General features: G+C 47.1%; 1 protein-coding gene across 2 annotated transcripts in view; it reads left to right on the top strand.

The window, feature by feature from the left end:
• The first annotated feature begins 2,585 nt into the window (after positions 1 to 2,585).
• The window catches only part of LOC118086744 (uncharacterized), a 35,900-nt gene continuing 30,007 nt past the window's right edge, over positions 2,586 to 8,478 (top strand). For both annotated transcript variants that reach the window (XM_060275689.2, XM_060275687.2), the window contains exon 1: positions 2,586 to 2,685. The gene's annotated coding sequence lies outside the window, so the exon portion shown is untranslated. The remainder of the gene's footprint in view (positions 2,686 to 8,478) is intronic.

Here is an 8,478-nt window from a genome sequence, read left to right as displayed (position 1 = left end):
GCAACAGCTTTGCTCAGCTAAAAAGGTGTTCCTGATTAATCAGGCAGCAAAACTGACTGTTCAAAAAATGTTAAATATGTTTAATGTAACTTCTAATTAGAAATGAAGGGGGTGGTCACTGTATTAGAAGAGGCATTCCACCTCCCTTCTTAGAAAGGAATGGCTCTCAGTAGAAGGTCATTTTAGACTCTGGACTTGATAGTCTTACATGAGCTCCCCTTTTTAGATGTTGTATTATTTTAAAATTTGGTAAACCGGCTGAGTTTGAGAGCCCTTCTGTTCATTTTCAGAAGAATGGTGACGTAGTGCATTTGACATTTGTCTGAAAGTCCTGCCTTGTCTGTGCCACTGTTGCCTCTTCTAAGACGACTACTGCTATGAAATGTGCAGGCATCAGCTAAATATCAATGCTTTGTTTTCATCACAGGTAGTGTTTTATACATGTGCATATTTGTGCAGATTGTATCAACTAATGAATAAATTGAAACTCGTTTGACTAATTAATTGGGTGCCAGCCCTTAAAAATCCCTAACAAAATTGCTCTGTCTAGTGGCCCTTTTCCAGAGATTTGTGGGATATTATTGGGATGTGGGTGGTGCTGTGGGTTAAACCACAGAGCCTAGGGCTTGCTGATCAGAAGGTTGGTGGTTTGAATCCCCACGACGGGGTGAGCTCCCGTTGTTCGGTCCAAGCTCCTGCCAACCTAGCAGTTCAAAAGCACATCAAAGTACAAGTAGATAAATAGGTACCGCTATAGCGGGAAGGTAAACGGTGTTTCCGTGTGCTGCTCTGGTTCACCAGAAGTGGCTTTGTCATGCTGTCCTCATGACCTGGAAGCTGTACGCCGGCTCCCTCAGCCAGTAAAGCGAGATGAGTGTCGCAACTCCAGAGTCGTCCACGACTGGACCTGATGGTCAGGGGTCCCTTTACCTTGCCTTCCTTCAGGAACTTGATTGAGCTTGGAAATGACGGGCAATGTATTCCTTCCTGTTCATGAGGAAGAGAGCTGTGGTCCTCCAGGTGTTGTTGAACAGAGGTGGAGTCCATCAACAGCTGGAGGGCCACAGTTTCTCTGTCCTACTGTACATGATGAGTAACTGAGCATCTGAATATCCCCAGTAGAAATATTTATCCATTGGATCCATTTATTCTGGCATGTACAATATTAGCTGGGCAGATAAAGAAGCAAAGAAACATTTGCCTGCTTTGGAAGAAATTAGAGTCTGAAGCAAACATGTTTAAATACGTCGAGTCCTCTCAAGACCCAGACTAAGTGGCGCCTGCTCAGAGGAGTTCAAAGGCTATATTGTGTCGTGGACAACAGGATTTGCAGCTTTCTGTTTTATAACCCCCAGTATGAGTGGAGGAGAAATTCAGTTTGGTTAACCTACCTTATTTGCACTTCCCGAAAGAATATGCTAACCAGAACAGAGCTATTCTTTGAAAATCTAACTTCTCCGAACCTTGTGATGCAATTGTGTACAAAAAAATGCACATTAAGGGAAAGTGTGTATTCAAATGCACACACGGAAAAGAAGTGTGTTCTATTAAGAAAAGCTAGATAGTTAGATAACCTTTCACCAGGATCTTTTGCTGAAAATTGCAAACTGACGCCGAAAAATGCTGAACTAAACTTAATGAATGGGGAAATAAAAACTGGAGACTCGCTCGCCCCCTAACACTCACCTGTGCGGCCCATTATGCTCTCTATTTTTTTATTAACTTGTTCATGGCTGGTGGTTCAAGAATGCAAGACTGCTCTCAGGACGCGACTTGCTTGCTTGCTTCTCAGTACACACAAAACTCTGGAAATATTGTAGTTTGCATCGCAGCATACATTGTACTAGAATTGATGGTCTTTCTTTGCTCTTCCCAGTGTCAGTGTAGCTCAAATGGTTAGAGCAGGGGTCAGCAAACCTTTTCAGCAGGGGGCCATTCCACTGTCCCTCAGACCTTGTGGGGGGCCGGTCTATCTACCGACCGACCGACCGGATTTAGAAGGTGATTGGGCCTGATCTTGCCCCTGGGCCTCAGTTTGCCTACCAATGGACTAGAGCATGGTGCTGATAATGCCAAAGACAGCTGCATTTTCCTACAACTCTACAATTCTATTTCTCATGGGATAGAAGTTCCATGAAAGCCCTTTTGCTGTCTGAAAGAGAGTGCAGCCCTCAACACACCCCACACATATGTCAGGGCCAAACAACACTTTTAAAGATCTGGTGGCATGATTTCTTGCCATTATCTGTGAGTTTGTGGGCTGCAGTGGGAACATTATGAGAACGAGGACAGTTGTATTCTCTATTGCATCTTTAATTTGTTGTTAGGGACAAGCAATCCCCCGAAACAGATCTGAGCCTATGAGGCATTGAAAGATGAGAAACCCCACATGATATGGGCACAGGGCTGCCCCCACATGGCAGCTGTTGGAATTACCGGTACCATTTCACCATTGGTTCCCAAGGGAACTGTGCAGAAGAAATATCCCACCTTCCTTGCTCTCAGGCACCCAATAGGCAAGCGGCAATTAGAATAGTGCTGAAGGGTGTCAAAAAGGAGTGTCCCTTCACCCCATTGGCTAGAATCTGGATCACAGAGGCTAGAAAACCAAGATTTTGAGACCAGGATCTCAGCCAGGAGCTAGGAATGAGGTAAACCAAGACTGGGAAGACTAAGTCAACCAAGGTAGGAAGGAACAGATATTATACGGGGGGGGGGGGGGCAGGGATGGAGGAGAAATACATTTGGCTCACATTTTAAAGCAAACCAATCTAATTCACTAGTTCCAAGATTATATGCAGGTTGGAATGGAGCTACCAATCAGACCATAAACTTTTCCAAACCTTTTGGCACAGTTTCGGTAAAAGTACATTTTAATATTAATATTTATTTCATTTATGAATTGCTTCCTAAGCATAGCTGCCAAGTTATCCCTTTTTTTCAGGGATTTTCCATTATGCTGAATAGGCTTCCTCGCAAGAAAAGGGAAAACTTGGCAGCTATGTTCCTAAGAAGCGTCTCAGAGCAATTTCACAATAGAATTATTAATAGATAACAATTGCATGCAGGAAAATTGCAGATATTAAAAGCAGCTGAAACAATTGCATTTAGCTTTTTTAAATAAATAAATTAGGGGCCGTCTATAACTTGTCTATTTTGTGTCCGAACTAGATGACATTTCAGGAGGGGTTCTGCTGTCTTTTTCCTGCAAGGGCAGCCTTTACAGTTTCAGGGTGGTTTTAAAAAAAGCACTATTCACTTAAACTTCGCTTAATCATTGTTTTGTGACCAATTTGCATGAAAGAGGCATATGTCATAGAGATGCTCCTAGGTAAGAAACCTGCCAAATTTCGGATGGATGGGCACAGAACCCTCAGTGTTAAGTGCTTTTACAGTTGATTTGGAGGAGCCAAAAAGATTTGCTCCCCCATTGCTTTGGTTTGGTGGCCAATTTGTATGCATACACCGTAGAGGTACCCTTAAGTCAATAACCTGCACCACAGAAAGAAACTTTTAAGTGTTTCGTCCTGGATGGAATAGGTGATTGACAGCCTCTTGAGAAAACATGAGATGGACTCTTGTGGACATCTTACAGTGCATGATGAGCCTTTAAAATGTGGGGTGTTTTTAAATGGGATTCTCTTTCCCCCTTCAGTGAGAAATTTGCAGTATAGTCGTACCTTGGTTGTAATAATAATAATAATAATAATAATAATAATAATAATATATTTATACCCCGCCCATCTGGCTGGGTTTCCCCAGCCACTCTGGGCGGCTTCCAACAGAATATTAAAATACAATAGTCTATTAAACATTAAAAGCTTCCCTAAAAAGGGCTGCCTTCAGATGTCTTCTAAAAGTCTGGTAGTTGTTGTTCTCTTTGACATCTGGTGGGAAGGCGTTCCACAGGGCGGGTGCCACTACCGAGAAGGCCCTCTGCCTTGAACAGAATCTGTTTTGGAAGTCTGTTCGACTTCTGAAAACGTTTGACAACCAAGGCCGATTGGCCGCATTGGACGTTCAGGTTCCAAAGAACATTCACAAACCGGAACACTCACTTCCAGGTTTGCGGCATGCGGGATCCAAGGTACGGCTGTACTTTTCCCCATGTGACTGTGTTTAAACACCAAACCCAGTGTGTTTGGTGCAACCCTAAAACCCTACTGGTGTGTACTTGAAAGTCCCTCAGAGTACCCCTTCCCCTATATTCTTTCAGTAAAACAGGATGTGACCTTCTCACTCTTTGGTTCAGAGCGAGCAGCCTAGCTCACCACTGGGCTTTCCACTATGCTGTAGGAGAAGAGTGGCCTCACCAGTTATACTTCCCTAGCTGCTTATTCAGAACATAGGAAGCTGCCCTATGCCAAGGCAGAGGAAACCGGTCCACCTACCTCTGTTCCATCATCACTGACTGGTAGTGGCTCTCCAGAGTTTCAGCCATTCTCAGCGCTACTTGGAGAAGGGTTATGGCTCACTAGTAGGACATCTGCTTTGTATGTAGATTGCCCCAGGGCCAATCCTGGCATCTCTAGGTAGGACTGGGAAAGACCTCTGTCTGGAGAGCCTCTGTCAGTCAGGGTAGACAATACTGAGCTGATCCAATGGCCTGACTCGACAGGTTTCCTTATGTTGCTAGGATTGAATCTGGGGTCTTATGCATGCATTGAGCCGGTGGCACAGTTACTCTAAGCTGCTGGGAAGGCATCACCATTAGCAGAGGCGACTTTAGGGGAGCCCAACCGGTTCAGTCACACTGGGCATGGAGTCTCAGTGGCTCGACAGGGGATGCTGCAACTATGATGTTGAATGGAAGAGGCGGTGGAGGGGGGTGAATTTTGGTGTTGCACAGAGCACTGCTGAAATTTGAGATGCCAAGGTCCTCCACTGCCTTTAGCAAGAAGGGATGCCTTACCTTCTGCTCTACCAAGCAGCCGGGGAAACATGCTTGGTTGGATTGACCTAGGTTGTTCGGACTTGGTGAAACTTCACATGCCTACTTGGGGAGTTGTCAGCTGTGTCGGGAGGTGCTCTTGGCGCAGTCCCGTATGAAACAGCGACACACATCCGAAAGTCATGTGCACGATGTAAGCAGAGTCAGGGAAATCAGAGTTGTTTAGGAATTGTGCCATCAAGTATTTTATTATTTACAGCAAAAGAAACAAAAGAAACATAGCATTTTGTGTGAGCTGCTTCTCACACATCCTCTCTCACTTTCTAGCTGGAAAGAGGATGGAAGTGGGCATGCACACGAAAGCTCATACCAATGACAAACTTAGTTGGTCTCTAAGGTGCTACTGGAAGGATTTTTTTTATTTTGTTTCAACTACGGCAGACCAACACGGCTACCTACCTGTAACTAGTGAAAATACTGACTTCCTCCCCTTTTTCTCTGCAACTATTGCAGTGGCATCTTGCATATTTGCAATTTATGTGCAAACACATTTAGTTGTTCCTTGTTAACAGCCTTCGACAAAAGGTCAGCAGGAATTTCCTTTCCTGGCATATAGGATACAGTTATCAATCCTCTTTTGATACAGTCTCTTGCATGACATAGCTTGATCTGCAAGTATTTGGTCCTTTGCTTACAAACTTCAGAGTGCAGCAAAGGCAAGCAAGATTTGTTGTCCCTGCACAGGACAAGATACAGTACATTCAATCTCATGTCTTTACATACTTGCAACATCCATTCAACATCCATGAGCGAATACGTCAGAGCATTAAGCTCAGCTTTACAGGAACTTAAACCTACAGTGCTTTGCTTCTTGCGTGACCAGTCAGAAAAACAGTTGTTGTACATATAGCACACACCAGAAATGCTTTTACCATCTATGGGTAACAGGCAAAAGTACACCACTAATCTCTCCCTCTGTATTCATACCACTCTAGGTTTTTTTTCCTTGTATAGAAAGTTTGAGGAGAAACATTGTCACTCTTGCTGGCACACGTTGCCTCTGAAACTCTGAATGGTTAAAACAAAATAAAAAAATTCCTTCCAGCAGCACCTTAGAGACCAACTATGTTTGTCATAGGTATGAGCTTTTGTGAGGCTTCAGGATGATCCAGATTGTTTGGTGTGAATCAAAGGGAAGCTGCTTTAGCTTGGATGCCTCTCAAATCTCTCTGAATTAGATCAATGTGGCTTGGGATTTTGGATTCAACTGAACTTGATGCACACCTTTAATCTATATCACTAGTCATACACACACACCACAGAACACACAAACCATCCCGAGAGCATTTAGAAATGCTTCATATTTTTTTCTTTAATTTTTTTAATACACTGAAGTAAGATTGTATAGATTTACTCATGTCCATGTAGCACTTTAAATGCATACCATATATCTCCAAAGAACTTGCTCTTATTTGTAAATGGCTAATGGCTTTGAAAAGCATGCGCTTCTTCTCTACAACATGGTCAATAGCATTCCTCCCTCCCATCCTTTTTGTGCCATGGTAAAATTGACTTGACCAGAAGCTACTTGAAATATACTCGGAGTCGAGAGTGAATTTCATGCTCTTTATTCAGCTCATAGTCATCAAGGAGGAGAAGAGAAGACGAATGGCTCTTTTCCCAAAACCATCTGCTTATATACATTATTTACACAATGGGCCTTGCGTGATTGGCTACTTCAGGGCTACACCTGTGGGCCAATTATATTGTGGATTGACTTCTGCCTGCAGCCTGATTGGCTGCTCCTACAGGCCAATCAGGTAGCAGATTCACTTCTGCCAGCCGCCTGATTGGCTGCTCCAGCAGGCCAATCAGGTTGCGGATTCACTTCCACCTGGAGTTGGATTGGGTAGCTCCCGCTGATTCTGAATCCTATTGTTCTAGGATTCAGCTCAGTACATAACACCCCTCCCCTCTAAGTTCCAGTCCTGCCCGGGAAGTTGCATTCGTAGTCCCCAAGGTCTGCTGGCCGCCTCCGTGTGCGTTGTGGCCTGGGGTGTTCCTTGGTCAGGGGTTCTGGTTCTGGCTCGTGTTCCGAGGCTGCTGGCTGTGCCGGGGCTGTCTGGTCTGGCGCCACTGAACCACTAGGTTGTAGCTCTGGTTCCGGTGTCCTTCCAGCCTCGGGGCGCCCCTCTGTGCCTACTGCTTCTGCTTCCCCTGCCCACCCCTCTCGCTCTACAGGCCTCACTGCCCTGCTGTCCCCTTGGGACCCCTCTGTCCCGCTCTCCTCCCGGGTTCCTCCTGGGAATCGTCGCCGTAGCTGGTCGCAGTGGCGGCGCCAACATTGCCCCCCTTCCGTTAGTACCTCGTACGACACGGGACCGGTCACCTTGGTGACTGTGGCGGGTACCCATGCTGGGCCTGCCCCAAAATTCTTTGCATACACTGGGTCCTGGGCCACAAATGTCCGGGGGTTCCTGCCTTTCCCCACCACTACCTCATCCTGAGCTCTGTCGGGGTGAAGTCGGTCCAGTCTAGTTGCAAGGCGCCGGCCCATTAGTAATTCAGCTGGGCTCCGGCCCGTCGTTGTGCTTGGGGTGCTGTGCTGTGCTAGAAGAAATGTGGCAAGGCGGTATTCCCAGTCCCCTTGTGTCATGCGGCGGAGGCTGTCCTTGGTGGTCCGCACCATGCGCTCCGCTTGGCCATTGGTGGCAGGGTGGAATGGTGCTGAGCGGATGTGGCGGATGGCGTTCTGCGCTGTGAAGGTCTGGAACTCCTCTGACGTGAATGCGGTTCCATTGTCCGAGACGAGGGTGTCAGGGAGCCCGTGGGTCGCAAACAGCTTACGTAGTACCCTGATGGCTGCCGCCGTAGAAGTGGATGGTACCAGTGCGACCTCCAGCCATTTGGTGTAGGAATCCACCACTATGAAGAATGTTTTTCCCTGGAAGGGGCCAGCGAAGTCCACGTGCAAGCGTGACCATGGATGTCGGGCGGACTCCCAGGGCTGGACTGGGGCCCTTGGGGGATCCGGGCGGGATTCTTGGCAGGTCTGGCAGTGTTGGACCCAGGCCTCTATCTCTCTGTCAATCCCCGGCCACCACACATAACTCCTGGCAAGGGCCTTCATCCTCACTACCCCTGGGTGTGTCTCGTGTAGGGCTGTGAGGACCCTTTTGCGGAGGGGCTGGGGAACAACAACCCTGCTTCCCCATAACAGGCACCCCTTGTGGGCCGACAGTTCATGTTTGCGGTTTGTGTAGCCAGCGAATTCTGGCCCGGGGCTGCTGCTGGGCCATCCTCGCCACACCCAGTCCAGGACCCGGGAGATGACCCTATCTTTTGTGGAATGGTGCGCAACTTCTTGTGCCTGAATGGGTCGGTCGGGAAGCAGCTCCAGGGTCATAACCTCTTGTGCAGGCGCTGGGTCAGGGCCTGTTTCTGGTAGTGGTAGCCTGCTGAGGGCGTCTGCGTGGCCCATCGCCTTCCCAGGGCGGTGGATTAGTGCATACTGGTAGCCGGCAAGGAAAATTGACCACCTGAGGACACGTGGAGACAACACTTGGGGGGTCTGCTTCTCAGGGGCA

Source organism: Zootoca vivipara, chromosome 6 (assembly GCF_965207765.1).
Source record: "Zootoca vivipara chromosome 6, rZooViv2.hap1.1, whole genome shotgun sequence".
In the NCBI taxonomy this organism is placed as follows: domain Eukaryota; kingdom Metazoa; phylum Chordata; class Lepidosauria; order Squamata; family Lacertidae; genus Zootoca; species Zootoca vivipara.
This window is presented reverse-complemented; position numbering and strand designations above follow the sequence as displayed.